Here is a 20901-nt window from a genome sequence, read left to right on the forward strand (position 1 = left end):
TTCTTTACAGACGAATGGAAAAACTGGTAGAAGCCGACCTCGGGGAAGATCAGTTTGGATTCCGTAGAAATGTTGGAACACGTGAGGCAATACTGACCCCACGACTTATCTTAGAAGAAAGATTAAGGAAAGGCAAACCTACGTTTCTAGCATTTGTAGACTTAGAGAAAGCTTTTGACAATGTTGAATGGAATACTATCTTTCAAATTCTGAAGGTGGAAGGGGTAAAATACAGGGAGCGAAAGGCTATTTACAATTTGTACAGAAACCAGATGGTAGTTGTAAGAGTCGAGGAACATGAAAGGGAAACAGTGGTTGGGAAGGGAGTGAGACAGGGTTGTAGCCTCTCCCCGATGCTATTCAGTCTGCATATTGAGCAAGTACTAAAGGAAACAAAAGAAAAGTTCGGAGTAGGTGTTAAAATCCATGAGGTTCGCCGATGACATTGTAATTCTGTCAGAGACAGCAAAGGACTTGGGAGAGCAATTGAACGGAATGAACAGTGTCCTGAAAGAAGGGTATAAGACGAACATCAACAAAAGCAAAACAAGGATAATGGAATGTAGTCGAATTAAGTCGGATGATTCTGAGGGAATTAGATTAGGAAATGAGACACTTAAAGTAGTAAAGGAGTTTTGCTGTTTGGGGAGCAAAATAACTGATGAAGGTCGAAGTAGAGAGGATATAAAATGTAGACTGGCAATGGCAAGGAAAGTGTTTCTGAAGAAGAGAAATTTATTAACATCGAGTATAGATTTAAGTGTCAGGAAGTCGTTTCTGAAAGTATTTGTATGGAGTGTAGCCGTGTATGGAAGTGAAACATGGACGATAAATAGTTTAGACAAGAATAGAATAGAAGCTTTCGAAATGTGGTGCTGCAGAAGAATGCTGAAGATTAGATGGGTAGATCACATAACTAATGAGGAGGTATTGAATAGAATTGGGGAGAAGAGGAATTTGTGGCACAACTTGACCAGAAGAAGGGATCGGCTGGTAGGACATGTTCTGAGGCATCAAGGGATCACCAATTTAGTACTGGAAGGCAGCGTGGAGGGTAAAAATCGTAGAGGGAGACCAAGAGATGAATACACTAAGCAGATTCAGAAGGATGTAGGCTGCATTAGGTACTCGGAGATGAAGAAGCTTACACAGGATATAGTGGCATGGAGAGCTGCATCAAACCAGTCTCAGGACTGAAGACCACAACAACAATAACAATGCGGAATGGGACCCCTTATGAAATGTCGGGTGTTTCCGGTCCATAGGTGCAAGTGAGTTCGTTGACATCTAGTGACAATTTCCCCAAGGTAATACTTTGAAAGAAACGAAACTGAGGAAGGACAGAGTTAAATATTCTGCTAGCACAGCAGCAGAAAAAGGAGTTCTAAGGAGAAAACAGTAGAATAAGAAAAAAACATAGACTTTTACGACTGAGGGGTGATTGCAGATCAGACAGGCTGCTAGACTGGTAGGAGTAAGGCCAACTGAGGATACAAAATGTATTTAACACTGGTGGCAACATGTACAAATTAAACTAATATAAATTTCTCATAACCGGAACTTATTCAAGGATTGTGACCTCAAAAAAATTTAACATTACGATAAATATACCGAAAATTTACACTGTGGCAAAATTCTTCCTATCCATCTGCGGCATGCATCAGCAAACCAGTGTTTAGTAGTATTAGTTAAAAACACTCTTGGCTGCAATTTTAGCTTTTTTTTATTCATCAACTACGCTTTCCACCTTATTTAGGCATCTTCAGGCTGATCTTAATTTGGTATTTCTTAGGACGATCCTATACACAGTGTAGCTAAAGGGTATCGTCGAGTACAACATGCCAACATCGCCTTCGTTAACCTCAGTAAATACTTTCTAGATCGACTTGAGTGACTCCAAGACCTGCATAGCGCATACACGCTCACAGGATTGCAACCAAGACTGTTTTCAACTAATAATATGGCAAAATGTTGGGTAGGTGGTTCAAAGAATTCAGTGAAACTGACAGCAAGTTGCTGCACCAAAATCCTTTACAAATGAAGCACAGACTTTAATTAATTGCAGCTAGTTAATCAATAAGCAAATCTTTGATTTAATTACAAGAGCCGGCGAAGAGGGCCACAACACACTAATATGCTTCAAATATATTAATGAATGCGAGAAATTTATCACAAGAATTTAAATCAGCTTAATAAGTCACCAGGTTTAAATTTACTTTCTCAAAGTACACTTCCATTAGAATTTTTATATATTGCACCCAATTCGGAGTGGAGGGCCGGAAGAAAAAGAAAAACATTTAATAATTTCCAAGTGAAACGATCATAGTTTCTTTACGATTATTAAAAAACTCTAATAAAGGAACGCTAATAAAACACTAAAGATTTTACGGTGGTGCACGACATACAGCAACAAGGAGGTCCTTACAACTATTCTGGTGGCAACAACACCAGCCATAGTAACATACACAAAGGCCAAATTGGATGTACTCTATAACATAAAGAATAGATACTGATTAAAAGCCAGAAGAGGTGACACTTTCAAGCCGTGATAGTTAAGAAAGGAGAGGAAATAAAATTGCACCGGATTACCTAGGCGGAATGCAACTTTTGCTCTTTAACAGTGAGAAATAGCTTCACTGACTGCATGACCATACAAGCGAGACTGCTTTGAACCTCCAAGCCAATAACAACCAGTAGTATTAATAAAGGGTAACTAAGTTCATAAATGCAAACGGGTGTTTGTACATAAATGCGTTTATCTGCAACTTAGTGCAAGAGGTACAATGACTTTATTATAAACTGCCCGACTGAATCAGTGCATGCATCCAGGGCAGAGGGGGCTCAACGTCATGTTTCGGAAGTGGTGTGATACTGCAAAGTTCTGGTAGTCATGCGTTTTTGTAAGTACATTTTTGTCAATGCAGTTATATCAAACACAAAAATAAAATGCAAAACTATCGAATAAATGGTGTTACAAACAGCATCACATAGCTTATGAGCCGTGGCTGGCTTGCGTCATGCTTTTTTTAAATCGTTGGTTGCAGTCCAGTGGAGTCTTATTTCTTCTTCAGTTGTGAGATTTCTTCAGTTACCGCCATAACGTTGCTGTATTCTCTCCGTGAGTGGTAGCAGCAGTGTGTATCGATACTAGTACTACTGCACTGTCATTGCTGAGGCGGAAGTTTTCCGGGTGTGCTGTTTGTGGCAGTCGTTCGGTTGGGCAGAGCAGCGAGGAAGTCTCCGTGGCGCATAATCAGGCCGGAGCAGCTGGCGGCGTGCACACGCGGTTGAAATTTTGAGGCGCTTCTTGCGAGGGTTACTAAGTTCGTCGCCCACCGATCCTGGGCACTAAAGTTTAGTGCTCACTTAACCTACTATCAAGCCTCAACCGCTGTCACATCTCTTCGCTTGGTCCTGGTTGTCGCTTTCTGGGAGATTCTCGCGAGCAACAACGTGTGTGCATTGAAGTCAGCCAGAGTTGCAACCATCTTCCAGTGTGGTGTTTAATTTAATTTAATTCATTCATTCATTAATGAAATGTACCAGCGGTATCTTCTCGCTTGTGGCCGTTGACGTTCCGGTTACCTGCCCTGGTCGTTGACGTAGTTTTTAGCGGTGTATTTTCCTCGTCATGTTGATGCTATCCAGTACGGCGTGTAGTTCGACAGCTGAGGTGTTGTTGGTAGTTTTGGGCGTTTATTCTGACTTCGCAGGATTGGGCAACAGTATCCAGAACGTTGTGCTATTGACATCTTGTTGTCGTTTTGCTGGTCGGGTGGAGCAGAACTGATCTTGTTGGTTGGTTCGTCGGCTGGCTTTTGGTTGGGTTGCCTTCCGATTAAGAGGTTGTCATTCAGGCTGCCTGTCTCACCTAAACGTGCGTTAGTGTTACCTTCCCAGTCCGATCCTTGGAACCTTCTGTGCTCCGCTCCTTGTGTTTTATATAGTGATTTACTTTTTAGTCTTAAGTTCTCTGTGTGGCCTTCAGCCAAGTTTTAGCTTATTAAAATTGCAAGGCTTATCTTCTTAGGCCTTGGAAAAAAAAGGCCTTAAGCCGTCAAATAAAAAAAAAACGCCTTGAGCCGTAAATTAGTTTCAAGTTGGTATGTGGCCTTCAGCGGAGTTTCCAGCCTTTTCAATTCAAAAGTTGAAAAATTTTGTATAGGCCTTAAGCCGTAAGAAATATTTTCTAGTTTTTATGTGGCCTTCAGCCAAGAGTTATGTGAAGCATTTTAGGATAAAACCTTTAGCCTATTTTAGTTGAAATTGAGAAGTTCTTCTCTTTAAGCCTTAAGCCGTAAAATTGTTTTTTGCACGGTGTGTGGCCTTCGGCCGAGTTTTAATCTCTCTTAAATTAAAAATTCAAAATCCTTGTCTTGCCCTTAAGTCATAAGATTGTTATTCTTTAGTATGAGGCCTTAAGCCGAGTTTTACACGAAATATTTTAAGATAAGGCCTTCAGCCTTTCCAAATTGAAAGCTCTTCTTCCTAGGCCTCAAGCCGTTAAATTGTTTGTTGATATGCGGCCTTCAGCCGAGTTTTCAGCCTATTTAGATTAGATATTGAAAAACTTTGTCTCGGCCTTGAGCCGTAACACTGTTCTTGATTAATGTGAATCCTTCAGCCGAGTTCTATGGGAAAAATTTAAGCTAAGGCTTTCAGCCTATTTATATTGGAGATAAAATATTTTTTTCCAAAGAAGTGAAACTTCCAGAAATTCTCCTGTACCTCAATTCCTTGCTTAGGCCTTGTGCCTTGGATTTTCGATGTGGCCTTCAGCCGATCTAAATTAAATCAAAGGAGATCTTTCGTTAATTCCTTGAGAGTTTTGATTCTTATTTTTGTGATTGTGTGTTTTAAGAAATGAAGTTTATATGTTGAGTGCAACTGACAGTAACTTACTTCGGCCCCTTTCAACAAATATAACCGTATCCACTCTGTCCTGATAGTCCAGGGATTTCAGTTTACTTTTATTTAAATATTTAATGAGTAAAGGCATAAATTTACATTTTATTATTTGTGCTTAGAACTTTTGTAGTGTGTAGATGTTGGAAGAGCCATAAACTGCTGTTCGTCAGTAGATCCCGCTCACTTTCATAGGAACTGAGATGGTCAGTAAAAAAAGGATCGATGAATTTCTTACTACTGGCACCCAGTACGTTGTAATGGTTGTGAGGCGTTCACTATAAACAAAAATAACATCGGACGTACCACAACGAAGAGTAATTGGACAGCTATATATTCAATACCTATGTAAACGATTTGTATTATGGTACAGAAACATTCTCAGATGGTGTTACCTATAAGATAATATCCCTGGAGACTTTAAAGGTATTTAGAACGATGTACGTAGTATTTCCACTACACGAAGTAACAACTCTCTTTAGTAATGGAGAAACACAATACAGTTCACACAAAAAAAAGGTTCAAATGGCTCTGAGCACTATGGGACTCAACATCTTAGGTCATAAGTCCCCTAGAACTTAGAACTACTTAAACCTAACCAACCTAAGGACATCACACACACCCATGCCCGAGGCAGGATTCGAACCTGCGACCGTAGCAGTCCCGCGGTTCCGGACTGCAGTGCCAGAACCGCACGGCCACCGAGGCCGGCAATACAGTTCCCGTAAGGAGGGGCAGAGAAAATCCCTGACCCCGCCGGGAATCGAACCCGGGAACCCGGGTTAGATGTCGTGGTCTAAACGACTTCTTATTACGCAATGAGTAAACAGTTAAGTCAAGCTGCCACAGTGCTACTTAATTGAATGAAAGATGCTGTTTTGTTCTTATGACAGAAGTTCAAATGAATTAGCAAGGAAAGAATCAAATGGTATCGGATAAAGATGCAGTAACGGGATAATGATTCACGAAAATTAAAACACGCATTCCACACAAATAAATAGAAATTTTTATTGTATTTTCTCATTCACATTTTAGCCTACATAGGTGGCGTGGACTTGCACAAACCAATGGGTTTCCTTATCAACAGGTGGATTAATGGTGCCAATTTCGTCTGAACGGAGGCACTGTTGTTGTTTTATGCAGTGTCTTTCCTCCTCGCCTGGTTATGTAACCCCACACTTGTTTCCTAACTGTAGGTTCATTTCATATCAACTTTGACTTCTTCAAAGATTAAAGCGTTGTGTTCATCGGAGTTTCTGGTCCCGATTAGCCCCACAGTTCGACAGCTGGCAATGCCACTCTCTCCTGTCTAATGTTCGACTCTACAATAATATTTGGTTACTCGTTAAGTAAATAACATCTCACCAAAAACTCATTTCAGAGTGTCATTTATTGTTTCTTATAAAGTGTTCATGTTTTGATATGTAAAGTTATACAGTTTGCATTATGACCTTTTTCTCAAACAAATACCAAATTACTGCATGTATATACAGTCTAAGACAAAGAAACGATACACCACGAAAGAATTATTCAAACAGGTCACAAACTGATGTTCACACAGATATCGAGGGAAAACGCAAAATTGTAAACTTTGGAGGCCGAAGGATGAACGTGAACGTGTGACGCTGCAGCGCAGAATAGTAAAAAAAATGGTTCAAATGGCTCTGAGCACTATGGGACTTAACATCTATGGTCATCAGTCCCCTAGAACTTAGAACTACTTAAACCTAACTAACCTAACGACATCACACAACACCCAGTCATCACGAGGCAGAGAAAATCCCTGACCCCGCCGGGAATCGAACCCGGGAACCCGGGCGTGGGAAGCGAGAACGCTACCGCACGACCACGAGCTGCGGACAGGATAGTAAACAGGGTATAAGTCGATACCAGCGAAAGAAGTATTTGTGAATTTCATTCCGTATACTGAGCTGGACATTAACTGAGCCTTACAGAGAGGGTCGTGAACAATACACGTAGATGCCAGCGTTTGTGAGAGGACGTGTATTTGGCCTCAAAGAAGCCGGATGAGTAATCAGCGAAGCGGTCGACATCCGAATAGGAGCGATTTTACTATTCGACAATGCTGGCAGGATTGGATGACCCATGGCCGAACACAGCACAGAGGAGGAAGCGGTCGACTTAGAGAGACCGCAGAACTTGAGGACCGAGCAAGTATCAAAGAAGCACTAACAGCCTTCAATTCATCATCATCAGTACAACGTGCAACTGGTGCCTCGATGACCACAGGGACCATTAACAGGCGACTCGGAGAAAGGGGGATGAGCTCATGGCGGCCCTTGCACCAACTACCAAGGACCTCGGAACACCAACAAGCACATATGCAGCGGTGTCGAGCTCATTCGGTCTGGAATCTCACTGACTGGAGTAGAATTGTCTTCAGTGATGCGTCTGCCTCAAACTGAGCGACGACGATCAGTGAAGACGCATCTGGACATGTCCCACACAGCAGTTGGATACCAATCTGACTGTCGCCCACTATACGACACGACAACCAAGAATGGTGGTCTGGGGTGCCATTTGAAATGTCCCCTTAGAACAATTATACAAGACTGTGCTTAAACTGACATACAATATTTTTAGCGCAACGCAATCTGACTTTAAGAATCCCTACAAAAGAATGGCCCTGACTAACATTAATCTATACCTTTCACAAATCACTTACCTCACCAAAAATCTCCGTTACTCGAACTACTGCAATACAGCGAGCGCCACTACTGCCAGCTAAATAACAGTTTCAAACTACGGAAGGCACTAAATACTAGTAGGCATAGTTATCAAATGAAAGATTTTAATAGAGAACAAACATTGTATTTACCTTAATAGTCATAATATATATAGCAGTTCATAACATCCATTCTTACAAATATCAAAACTCCGCCATTTCTCTCCCCACATCCACCACTGCTGGCGGCTCACCTCCAACTGCGCAACGCTACGCGCTGTTCACATCCAGCTGCCGCTGCCCAACACTACAATGGCAGACAACAATGCAAACTAGCCACAGACTGCACACAGCACAGCCAGTGATTTTCATATAGAGCGCTACGTAACGTTGCCAATAAGAAAACATAAACAGCCTACTTACATATAAACAGCCTACTTACATAAAGAAAACATAAACAGCCTACTTACATAAAGAAAACATGCTCCCCACAAAAAATTTTACAAATTGTTTTGGGCAGTGGCCAATAATGATTTGAATAAATTTTTCATAATTACAATAACAAAGATATCAAATGCACACACTTATTTATACAATGTTGGTCAAAAGCTAAAATTTTCTCACAGTCCATAAAGACAGTCCAGATTGTTCATCACAGTAAAATTTCAGTGTTTTTTTTTTTTTTCAAAGTCTGAGCAGTAAAAGACAATGCACACGGTAGTAGTGGATTTCCATGCAGTCTTGAAGAAGTACTGTTGTCCTTCCAACTGAAAGACAGTGCTGACTCTTGACATGCTGACAGGTAATGGGCCGCAACAGAGCAAACCCACAGCAGAGTCATTCGACGTTTTGAAGAAGATTGGTAGGTAGGTCATGACAGAGCAGACCCACTGTAGTCCTGGTAGAGATTACGATATTGGTGGGCCACCAGAGGCGCAGACCCACTGCAGTCCTTGTAGAAATAATGGTATTGGTGGGCCATCAAAGATGCAGACACACTGTAGTCCTTGTAGAAATAATGGTATTGGTGGGTCATCAAAGATGCAGCCTCACTGTAGTCCTTGTAGAGATGGCCAGCAGCCATCTGTTGTGACTGTGCGGGTGCACAATCACCATTGAAGAGTCTTGCGGATAATAGAGCAAGTCCATAACCACCACTTGTGCACTCACAAAGTTTTCGGAATGTCCTTAGAACCAGCAATGCTGTTATCCAGTCCCTTGCTGAATTATCAACACACGTGCAAACACTAACAGTCCCTACTGCTCACATATTGTCCATATAGTACGACCAACAGAAAATTGTGCAGTGAAATGTAACTAACAAGTTAATAATATGATGAACTGGTATCAATTACAATTTTATAACATAAGAATACAATTACAAAGGTACAAAATACATCATTAAAGAACATAACAATACAGATAACATTTATAGTACAGGCTTTACAAAACAATAGAAATAAACATATACATCACTGTTACAGGAATTATAAGTACCTACATAAAAGATCAGAATAACTTTTGAAACATCAACTTCACACATGAGCATTAAAACAAAACAGAATAAATAATGTCTAAACATCTTTACAAAGTACATAACAGATTATTAATGCATATTATATTTGAGGATAACAGTATTCCTCATCATAGATCATGTTCGTTGCGCTAAAAATATTGTATGTCAGTTTAAGCACAGTCTTGTATAATTGTTCTAAGGGGACGTTTCACATTTTACTTCATAGCAGAGGAGCCCTTTGTTGTCGTCTGCGGCATCCTTACAGCACAGCGGTAAGTCGAGTATATCCTACGCACTGTTTTGTTGCCCTTCATTGCAAGCCATGTAGGGCTCACATTTCAGCAAGAAAGTGCCCGCGCGCACACAGCGAGAGTTCCTACTGCTTGTCTTCGTGCTTGCTATACCATACCTTGGCCAGAAAGGTCACCGGATCTCTACTCAAACTGAGAACGTTTGGAGCATTATGGACAGGCCTCTCCGACGATTTCGGGATTTTGGTGATCGAACGCTCCAGTTTCACGGAATTTGGGACGATGTCTCTCAGGAGGACATCCTGCAACTCTGCCAATCAATGCCAAGCCGAATACTTGCTTGCATAAGGGCGACAGGTGGACCAACGCCTCATTGAATTGCTCATTTTATGTACTTTCTCTTGAATAAATCAGCCATTTTTTAAAAACTGTAATCATTTGTTTGTCTGTGCATGTACACTGCATGTACCGATTTCTGTCCCATTCGGATAATTCCTTTGTGATGCATCGCTTTTTCTGTTTTCTTTTTGTCTTAGAGTGTATTATCAATAACACGCACAGTGTCTCTTATTTCGTAAACCTGGTTACATGTAGCCACATGGCAGATACCTGTATTACCATATTTGAATGCCAAGGGTACAGGATTATTCACTTATGACGAAAGTGCTTTCTCCGATGAAAATGATAGTCCCTAACATCAAAAACACATCCTAACGCTGTTATAAATTCATTGCCAATGCATTATTTCGAATTTTACTGCATGAAACAGCTGCAGGTCTTCTAGTTAGTCATTGGTTGTCTGAAAATAAATATTCATATACCTATCGGAGCCGCTCGGTGTAGCCGCGTGGTTTGAGGCGCAGCCCCACCCGCCGGAGGTTCCAGTCCTCCCTCTGGCATGGACGTGTGTGTTGTTCTTAGCATAAGATAGTGTAGGTTTGTTTAAGTAGTGTGTAAGTCTAGGGGCCGATGACCTCAGCAGTTTGGACCCTTAGTAGTTCACACACATACCTATCGGATGTTGTGATGTGGTGGGACAAGACCGGTCCAATAATTCCAGTTGCACTTGTTGTCACGTCGGCTCCTGGTGGGCCTACGCTATTGGCCAATGAGTCTGTAGGTCAGCTACTAGCGTAATTCTGCAGCTGGTCACTACTATGATAATGGCGAAGTGTTCTGCAGTGCGGTTTTCTACCAACAGCAGTGCACGGGATTGTCACGTACTGTGGCATGAAACAGCATGATCACAGCCGACTATGTCATTGAAATGTGCGACCCAGCCTCATCGAGCAGTGTCATCAACTAGGCGAAGCTGCTGGTCTAGCCCTACAGATTCTACGATCCACCGCAGTAAGGCTGCCATTTGAGCGACGTCATCTGACGCTCCAACCATTCTCGGAGAGACCAGGGTTCAAGTTTGGGCGTCTGGATGTTCTAGCCAGATACCTTCGGCTATGTGCGCTGTACTCTATCCCAGGTGCAAAGTCTTGCTGTGGAGTGGACACCAGACGTGAATCAGTAAGGGCACCACATCCACAGCAGCCGTCCACAGCATTCCACCGCCTCAGCATACTCACTCACTACCCGCGAGCAACTACTGCCAGATCCTGGGTAGCTGTCATCGACTTCCACACTGACTGAAGACCACGATCCTGTTTTGACGCGATGGAGAGGTTTTTCAAGTTACTGACGAGCTTTTCCAGAGCACTGTCATCTGAAGAAAGATCATCAAACTTACCACCAAGCACAGACTGCAGCAGTTAGCTCCAGAACTGAGATCAAGCAACAGTATCTTAATTGGTCCGATGATGTAGGTATTAAAATTCATGGAGAAGAAGTAAAAACTTTGAGGTTCGCCGATGACATTGTAATTCTGTCAGAGACAGCAAAGGACTTGGAAGAGCAGTTGAACGGAATGGACAGTGTCTTGAAAGGAGGATATAAGATGAACATCAACAAAAGCAAAACGAGAATAATGGAATGTAGTCGAATTAAGTCGGGTGATGCTGAGGGAATTAGATTAGGAAATGAGTCACTTAAAGTAGTAAAGGAGTTTTGCTATTTAGGGAGTAAAATAACCGATGATGGGCGAAGTAGAGAGGATATAAAATGTAGACTGGCAATGGCAAGGAAAGCGTTTCTCAAGAAGAGGAATTTGTTAACATCGAGTATAGATTTAAGTGTCAGGAAGTCGTTTCTGAAAGTATTTGTATGGAGTGTAGCCATGTATGGAAGTGAAACATGGACGATAACTAGTTTGGACAAGAAGAGAATAGAAGCTTTCGAAATGTGGTGCTACAGAAGAATGCTGAAGATAAGGTGGGTAGATCACGTAACTAATGAGGGGGTATTGAATAGGATTGGGGAGAAGAGAAGTTTGTGGCACAACTTGACCAGAAGAAGGGATCGGTTGGTAGGACATGTTTTGAGGCATCAAGGGATCACAAATTTAGCATTGGAGGGCAGTGTGGAGGGTAAAAATCGTAGAGGGAGACCAAGAGATGAATACACTAAGCAGATTCAGAAGGATGTAGGTTGCAGTAGATAATGGGAGATGAAGAAGCTTGCACAGGATAGAGTAGCATGGAGAGCTGCATCAAACCAGTCTCAGGACTGAAGACCACAACAACAACATGTTCTGCCGTTACTTCTGTAAAGACTGGTGACGAGTTGAGGTGCAGGATTATGCCGTACGGCGCCAATAAAACAGAGTGAAATTCTAAGTTACTTAATTACGACTCTCCACTCTGGTTCAACACAGGAAGCGGTAGCGTGCCTGAAGCATCGTGCAGCCTCCTGAGTGTTGTCGCCCCGTAGTGCTGACACAGCGCAACGTCGGCCAGGCGATGGCCCGTGACGCAACTGCCACTGTCAGCGGCCACTCCAGATCCGGCCAGTCTTGACTAACTGTGGGAGTGTGTACCGTGACACAGCTCACAAGCACTACGCTGTCAAGCTGGCGGCAGGCAGGTGACGTAACGGTAGAGAACCACTGCACTGCATTGATGACCGGCAAGCTGCTTCTCACTGTCTGTGTTGGCCTGTTGTGATACTGGTCACAGTGTGGACTGCCCTGAAGCAGAGCCTAACTTTGAACTTACTGTTAGTCTTGGTACCCATCTTATGATTTTATAAGAGAACAAAGAGAATAACATCAATATATAACGTTTACAGTCAACCAGTTGAATATGTTTAATGTAAAAACGTTAACTAGTTTTCGATACCAGTATGGGGATCTTCCTCAGAAGGAAGTCACATAAATTACATGACCTTAAAATTGTAAATATACATGATGAGCTGAGGAGCTCAAGTCAAATATCAGGAAATAAGAAATAAATTCCTCCATGGGAATAGTAAAAACTGTTACAACAGCCTACAGCTTGTAAAAAAGAGAAGACAGGATTTTATTTCATGTTTTCTGCTGTTTGTTTTCAGATCCTTAGCTCATTTGTGGATTTACAATTTTAACGTCTTGTTACGTGACTTCCTTAGTGGTACGGAAACCTGGCTAAGCTTTTTACATTAAATTTATGTAACCTGCTAGCTGTAAATTGCATGTACCGAAAGTTTATTTACGGTTGCTGCTGTCAGCCATGTTCAAAACTGAAAGAAAAAAAAATGCCATATCTAGTCATCCCGCTGAGAGGGATGTATGGAAACACCAGTGATAACTTTTTAATTGTTTGTATTTATTGGATCGTTGTATGAACAGGGGCAAGTCAAAATCTGTTTTGCTTCTAGGAGAACAAGAAACAAAATGTATCTAGTTCAAAACACGTTTTATTGAGAACAAGACTAAGAATATTCCATGAACTGTGATTATTTAATTCCGTTCCCGAAGTAAACAGTGCTTTATGTCTAATTAAGTTATTGTAAAATTAAGGTGATGAACTTGTTTTTGGTGGCCGAGCGGTTCTAGGCGCTACAGTCTGGAACCGCGTGACCGCTACGGTCGCAGGTTCGAATCCTGCCTCGGGCATGGATCTGTGTGGTGTCCTTAGGTTAGTTATGTTTAAGTAGTTCTAAGTTCTAGGGGACTGATGACCTCAGAAGTTAAGTCCCATAGTGCTCAGAGCCATATGAACCATTTTTGAACTTGTTTCTTTTCCTAATGCAAGAATTTAAAGATCGAATAGACCTAATCATTGGGCTCCTGCACCCAAAAGTTTTCTTAATCTAACATTGAGGTCGCAATCTGCTTTGTCGACATCACTTTAAAACTGATTAAGTCTTTGAATCTACAAGTTGTTGTTGCCCCCAGAAGTAACGGGCAGGTTTCGAAAATCATCTCCTTGATTAAACAAAGACTCCTCGTCTACTAAAATAAACATTCTTAATCGGCCTTGATTTTTTCAGGGAAACACCAACGTGAGCTTAGACTTCTACATAAAGACTTTTAAATGCATACAATCTAAATTACTACTTACTTTCTCCGTATTCTCAGTCATAGCAAAATCTCCTGGGTTGAGAACAGTACCAGGCGGTTTTTCTGTTTTGTCAAATTCTTCATGTTGTGAAAAAGCCCTGACGATTACTGTTTCTATTCAGCAGACAAATTCCGAAACATAAAGTCCTTTTTCTATTAGACGAAACACAATACAGATTAAAGAACACTTTAAAAGTTAACTTTCACTTAAGGGGATCCGGAATGATGAAAATGACAAAATTAACGTTTGTTGTTGTTTTTTTCGTTATAAAATTATTTGGAGTATTCTGAATAAAACAAATTAAGTTTAACCCTTCTAACTGAATTCTAAGTGTGTTTTTTATCGCTGCAAATTTGACGCGCCGCGTACACGGTTGTAACGACTTAGCGTGTCAACTCTGAAGGCACCGCTCGCTAGCTGCCAGCACGGTATCTTTGCAGAATCAGACAGTGTTTTGTTTTCCAACGTTGTATGGCTTTATCTCTGTGACAAATGACTGTTCATATCGGTAAACATAAGCGCTATACCGTGTGTGTTGACTTGTGGAGTTTGCTTTGTGTTGTTTAGCTGTTCAATTTTGCGTATTTGACGAACTTTACTCGTACCTGTTTTACGTATTTGGTTTGTGGATATCAATATGCCCCGTTTCAGCAATAGAATGTTTAAGGAAAGGCACAATGAGCGGAAGAAGAAATCTTTTGCTGTTTCGAAGGGAGATGCTGCTCAGACTGCTTCACTGACTACTCCAAATGAATGTGGTAGAACTTCTTCCAGCAAGAAACTTTGTGATAGAAAAAAAAATTTGAAAACTATGAAAGTGACAGTAATGATGTGAATGAAATAATTAACATTTCGCTGGCCGGGGTTGCCGAGCGGTTCTAGGCGCTACAGTCTGGAACCGCGCGACCGCTACGGTCGCAGGTTCGAATCCTGCCTCGGGCATGGATGTGTGTGATGTCCTTACCTTAGTTAGGTTTAATTAGTTCTAAGTTCTAGGCGACTGATGACCTCAGAAGTTAAGTCGCATAGTGCTCAGAGCCATTTGAACTGATGACCTCAGAAGGTAAGTCCCATAGTGCTCAGAGCCAAGCCAATTAAGATTTGCTTGCTCTCTAATATTTTGAAACATAACGTATTATGCCAAGTTTGCAAAGAAAGAGGACTGAAATTGAAAATAACTACACACATTGGTTTGTCATGTAAAATGTTATTGAAGTGTAACAAATGTGCTGCAGAAGCTTCGTTTTCTAATTCTAACAGCATTCCTCGTAGTGGTAATAGTGGAAAGAAGGTTTATGATATAAATGTTAGGCTCGTGCATGGCTTGCGCTGCATTGGTAAGGGCAGTGCTGCAGGGACAATGTTATGTGGAATTATGAACTTTCCAAAACCACCAACCAAGTTTGGATTTTATAATGAATTGGTGGGATCTTCTGCTGAAGATGTTGCTCAAGCTACAATGAAAAAGCAGGTGAAGAAGCTGTGACAGCTAATGGGAATTGTAGAGATTTAACTGTTGCTTTAGATGGATCATGGCAACGTTGTTGTTGTTGTTGTTGTTGTTGTGGTCTTCAGTCCTGAGACTGGTTTGATGCAGCTCTCCATGCTACTCTATCCTGTGCAAGCTTCTTCATCTCCCACTACCTACAGCAACCTACATCCTTTTGAATCTGCTTAGTGTATTCATCTCTTGGTCTCCCCCTACGATTTTTACCCTCCACGCTGCCCTCCAACACTAAATTGGTGATCCCTTGATGCCTCAGAACATGTCCTACCAACCGATCCCTTCTTCTGGTCAAGTTGTGCCACAAACTTCTCTTCTCCCCAATCTTATTCAATACTTCCTCGTTAGTTATGTGATCTACCCATCTAATCTTCAGCATTCTTCTGTAGCACCACATTTCGAAAGCTTCTATTCTCTTCTTGTCCAAACTATTTACCGTCCACGTTTCACATCCATACATGGCTACACTCCATACAAATACTTTCAGAAATGACTTCCTGACACTTAAATCTATACTCGATGTTAACAAATTTCTCTTCTTCAGAAACGCTTTCCTTGCCATTGCCAGTCTACATTTAATATCCTCTCTACTTCGACCATCATCAGTTATTTTGCTCCCCAAATAGCAAAACTCCTTTACTACTTTAAGTGTCTCATTTCCTAATCTAATACTCACAACATCACCCGACTTAATTCGACTACATTCCATTATCCTCGTTTTGCTTTTGTTGATGTTCATCTTATATCCTCCCTTCAAGACACCATCCATTCCGTTCAACTGCTCTTCCAAGTCCTTTGCTGTCTCTGACAGAATTACAATGTCATCGGCGAACCTCAAAGTTTTTATTTCTTCTCCATGGATTTTAATACCTACTCCGAATTTTTCTTTTGTTTCCTTTACTGCTTGCTCAATATACAGATTGAATAACATCGGGGAGAGGCTACAACCCTGTCTTACTTCCTTCCCAACCACTGCTTCCCTTTCATGTCCCTCGACTCTTATAACTGCCATCTGGTTTCTGTAAAAATTGTAAATAGCCTGTCGCTCCCTGTATTTTACCCCTGCCACCTTTATAATTTGGAAGAGAGTATTCCAGTTAACATTGCCAAAAGCTTTCTCTAAGTCTACAAATGCTAAATACGTAGGTTTGTCTTTCCTTAATCTTTCTTCTAAGATAAGTCGTAAGGTCAATATTGCCTCGCGTGTTCCAGTATTTCTACGGAATCCAAACTGATCTTCCCCGAGGTTGGCTTCTACTAGTTTTTCCATTCTTCTGTAAAGAATTCGTGTTAGTATTTTGCAGCTGTGGCTTATTAAACTGATTGTTCGGTAATTTTCACATCTGTCAACACCTGCTTTCTTTGGGATTGGAATTATTATATTCTTCTTTAAGTCTGAGGGTATTTCGCCTGTTTCATACATCTTGCTCACCAGATGGTAGAGTTTTGTCAGGACTGGCTCTCCCAAGGCCGTCAGTAGTTCCAATGGAATGTTGTCTACTCCGGGGGCCTTGTTTCGACTCAGGTCTTTCAGTGCTCTGTCAAACTCTTCACGCAGTATCATATCTCCCATTTCATCTTCATCTACCTCTTCTTCCATTTCCATAATATTGTCCTCAAGTACATCGCCCTTGTATAGACCCTCTATATACTCCTTCAACCTTTCTGCTTTCCATTCTTTGCTTAGAACTGGGTTTCCATCTGAGCTCTTGATGTTCATACTAGTCGTTCTCTTATCTCCAAAGGTCTCTTTAATTTTCCTGTAGGCAGTATCTATCTTACCCCTAGTGAGATAAGCCTCTACATCCTTACATTTGTCCTCTAGCCATCCCTGCTTAGCCACTTTGCACTTCCTGTCGATCTCATTTTTGAGACGTTTGTATTCCTTTTTGCCTGCTTCATTTACTGCATTTTTAATTTTCTCCTTTCATCAATTAAATTCAATATTTATTCTGTTATCCAAGGATTTCTACTAGCCCTCTTCTTTTTACCTACTTGATCCTCTGCTGCCTTCACTACTTCATCCCTCAAAGCTACCCATTCTTCTTCTACTGTATTTCTTTCCCCCATTCCCGTCAATTGTTCCCTTATGCTCTCCCTGAAACTCTGTACAACCTCTGGTTTTTCAGTTTATCCAGTTCCCATCTCCTTAAATTCCCACCTTTTTGCAGTTTCTTCAGTTTTAATCTACAGGTCATAACCAATAGATTGTGGTCAGAGTCCACATCTGCCCCTGGAAATGTCTTACAATTTAAAACCTTGTTCCTAAATCTCTGTCTTACCATTATATAATCTATCTGATACCTTTTAGTATCTCCAGGGTTCTTCCATGTATATAACCTTCTATCATGATTCTTAAACCAAGTGTTAGCTATGATTAAGTTGTGCTCTGTGCAGAATTCTACCAGGCGGCTTCCTCTTTCATTTCTTAGCCCCAATCCATAGTCACCTACTACGTTTCCTTCTCTACGTTTCGTTCATGGCAACGTAGAGGTTATAAATCTCTAAATGGAGTTGTGACAACTACCAGTGAAGACAGTTGCAACGTAACTGATGTTGCTATTCTCTCAAAACATTGTAGATGTAAGGGCAATACCAAGGACGGACATAGTGAAAGTTGTGAAGCAAATTTTCACGGCACGAATAGAGCGATGGAAGTAGAGGGAGTGAATGCAATTTTTTCCAGATCGCAGGAGTGGTGTAATGTATGATACACTAACTACCTAGGAGATGGTGATTCTAAGGGATGTAAAGCTGTAGAGGAGGGCTTCCCAACGTGTGGTCCGCGGACCCCTTAGGGGTCCGCCGGCTCTTTCTAGGGGTACCGCGGCCACCTTTCACCAAATCGTGTAAAATAATTAGTAAAATTATTGAATAGAAATGTGAAAATCAAATTCATTACAATTTTTTTCGTGTGAAAAACATGTGTACTTTTACTTCATGTCGTATTCGTAAGCAGACTTTTCGGTTCCTAAGTGAGAACGTATACACAGTTTACTGCCGGAGAATACGGCTTCTCTGACCGACTGCTTCGCAACAGTACGGGAGCCGTTTGTGCGCCGGCTCACGGCGCTACTTGCGCTGAAATCTTTTACGATTGCGCGGAGCTAGCTTTGTCGACCAGTCACAGCGCTCGCTGGCAAGTAGGCGGCCCCAGCCGTCAGTAAATGTTAAACTTGCTTTGTCAGTGCACTACTTATTTCATAAGTCGATTTTTGACCAGTTTATTACTTCTAACATGGATCGGTGGCCGAAGTCAGGATCATTGAAGAAGGGTGCAGTTTCTCCATCGCCTTCACACCAAGGGAAGTTTCCAGTTGAAATTAATGAGGAGGGAAGACGACCAAAGGAAGAACAATCACAAGAAGCTCCACAGCCGGATTTATTATGTGAAAACGCTCCAAGTATTCCATTGGTTGCAATATCCTGTGGAAGTGGAATAACCAAGAAGCGTAAGTAAAACGAAAGCTATTTAGAAATGGGCTTTATGGAGACAAAGGAGGGTAAAGCTCAGTGTGTAATTTGTGCGCGAGTCCTTCCTAACAGTTCAATGGTTCCAGTTAAACAGCGCCGTCAATTTGAAAGTACTCACCCAGATTTCCGGGCTAAAGACATCGATTTTTTCAAAAGGAAGAGTGCTGAGATAGCTGCTTCTCAGCATTGCATGAAAACTCATGCAAAAACAATTAATGAAAATTCATTAAAAGCTTGTTTCTTGGTTAGTTCTCGAGTGGCAAAAACAGGCAATGCTCATACCATTGCAGAAAATCTAATAAAGCCATGTGTTAATGATATTGCTTCTTGCATGCTAGACGGAAAGGCAGTAAAGCTTGTATCTTCGGTGCCATTATCAAACAAAACTGTCAAGAGACGCATTGTTGACATGTTAAATGATGTGAAAGACACTCTTGTTTCTCGCATCCAACACAATTCATTTTCTCTACAGATAGATGAATCCACTGATGTTGCAGGATTAGCGATTTTATTGGCTTTTGCCCGTTATGAATATTCTGGATGTTTTGAGGAGGACCTCTTATTGTGCAGACCACTACCTGCCAACACAACAGGTGCTGAAATATTCCGTCTATTAGATGATTTTTTAAGGACTAACGACGTTTCATGGTCTAATTGCATAGATGTGTGCACAGATGGTGCAAAAGCTATGACGGGTCCTACAGTCGGAGCAATAACGAAAATAAAAGAAAACACCAACGAACAGTTTCGACGTGACGTTGATTGCTCTTGGAGGAAGGCAGCTCCAACATGTGAAATGTCGATTACCAAGTAATTTTATTCAGGATATCGTGTGTTGAACAAAGGGAGTGAATCGACTAGTAAGTGTCTGGATACAGTGGGAATTCAAATTGGATCGTTAATTTCAAATTGTTTTCGTTCATCTGTAAACCAAAGGCTATTGATACTTTGGGGGGAGGGGGGGGGTCATTGGGAACATGGCACTTGCATTGAGAAGCTTTCAGTTCCCATGGGTTTCGCTCTGAAATTTAAAGCTACTGGGGGTCCTTTCAAATTGTTTTCATTCATCTCTAAACCAAAAGCTATTGATACTTCGGGGGGGGGGGGGGGGGGGGAGGGTCATTGGGAACATTGCACTTCCATTAAAAAGCTTTCAGTTCCCATGGGTTTCGCTCTGAAATTTAAAATTACTGGGGGTCCGCCATGGATTTTCGACTGAAGAAGGGGTCCACCAGCTGAAAAGGTTGGGAAGCCCTGCTGTAGAGGAACTCAAACCTAATTGCAATGAAATTCACATTAAAAAACAGGAGTGCATTGTACATGTGCACAAGCACATGGGGGCTCGCTTGCGCAAACTAAAGCAGGCATTAGGATCCCACAAGCTTTGTGATTATAAGACACTTGGAGGAAGAGGAAGATTGACAGATGAAGAAATTGATAGATTGCAGATGTATTATGTGTGTGCAATTGCCGGCCACGGTGGTCTCGCGGTTCTAGGCGCTCAGTCCGGAACCGTGCGACTGCTACGGTCGCAGTTTCGAATCCTGCCTCGGGCATGGATGTGTGTGATGTCCTTAGGTTAGTTAGATTTAAGTAGTTCTAAGTTCTAGGGGACTGATGACCTAAGATGTTAAGTCCCATAGTGCTCAGAACCATTTGAACCATTTTTTGTGTGCAATTAGGCAAAATACAAGAAGCATTGAGCATATGAGGAGAGCAGTACGGGAATCATTTTTTCATACTGCGTCAACAAATGAGCACCCACAACATGCACCGTGCCCCACAAGCGATGACTCATGGTGTAAGTACCAATCAGGAAAGGAATACGCCCATAAAACAGTTTGCCAAACGCTGTAATTTTATGTAAGGAAGCCCATATTCAAAGATTTATCACAGCCAAATTTATTGGAAAAGTGTTTACATGGGAAAACACAAAATCCAAATGAAAGTGTAAATAATTTAATTAGGATTAGGATTCCCAAAAGACTGTTTGCACAGATAAAAACAATGCATTTTGGACTGTATTATGCAGTGGCAACATACAATGAAGGAAACATTATCAAATGTGATGTGCTGAAACGTTTATGTTTCCAACCAGGACACAACAGCATTTCCACAATGCGCCTAATTGATGAAGA

Source organism: Schistocerca cancellata, chromosome 2 (genome assembly GCF_023864275.1).
Source record: "Schistocerca cancellata isolate TAMUIC-IGC-003103 chromosome 2, iqSchCanc2.1, whole genome shotgun sequence".
NCBI lineage: Eukaryota > Metazoa > Arthropoda > Insecta > Orthoptera > Acrididae > Schistocerca > Schistocerca cancellata.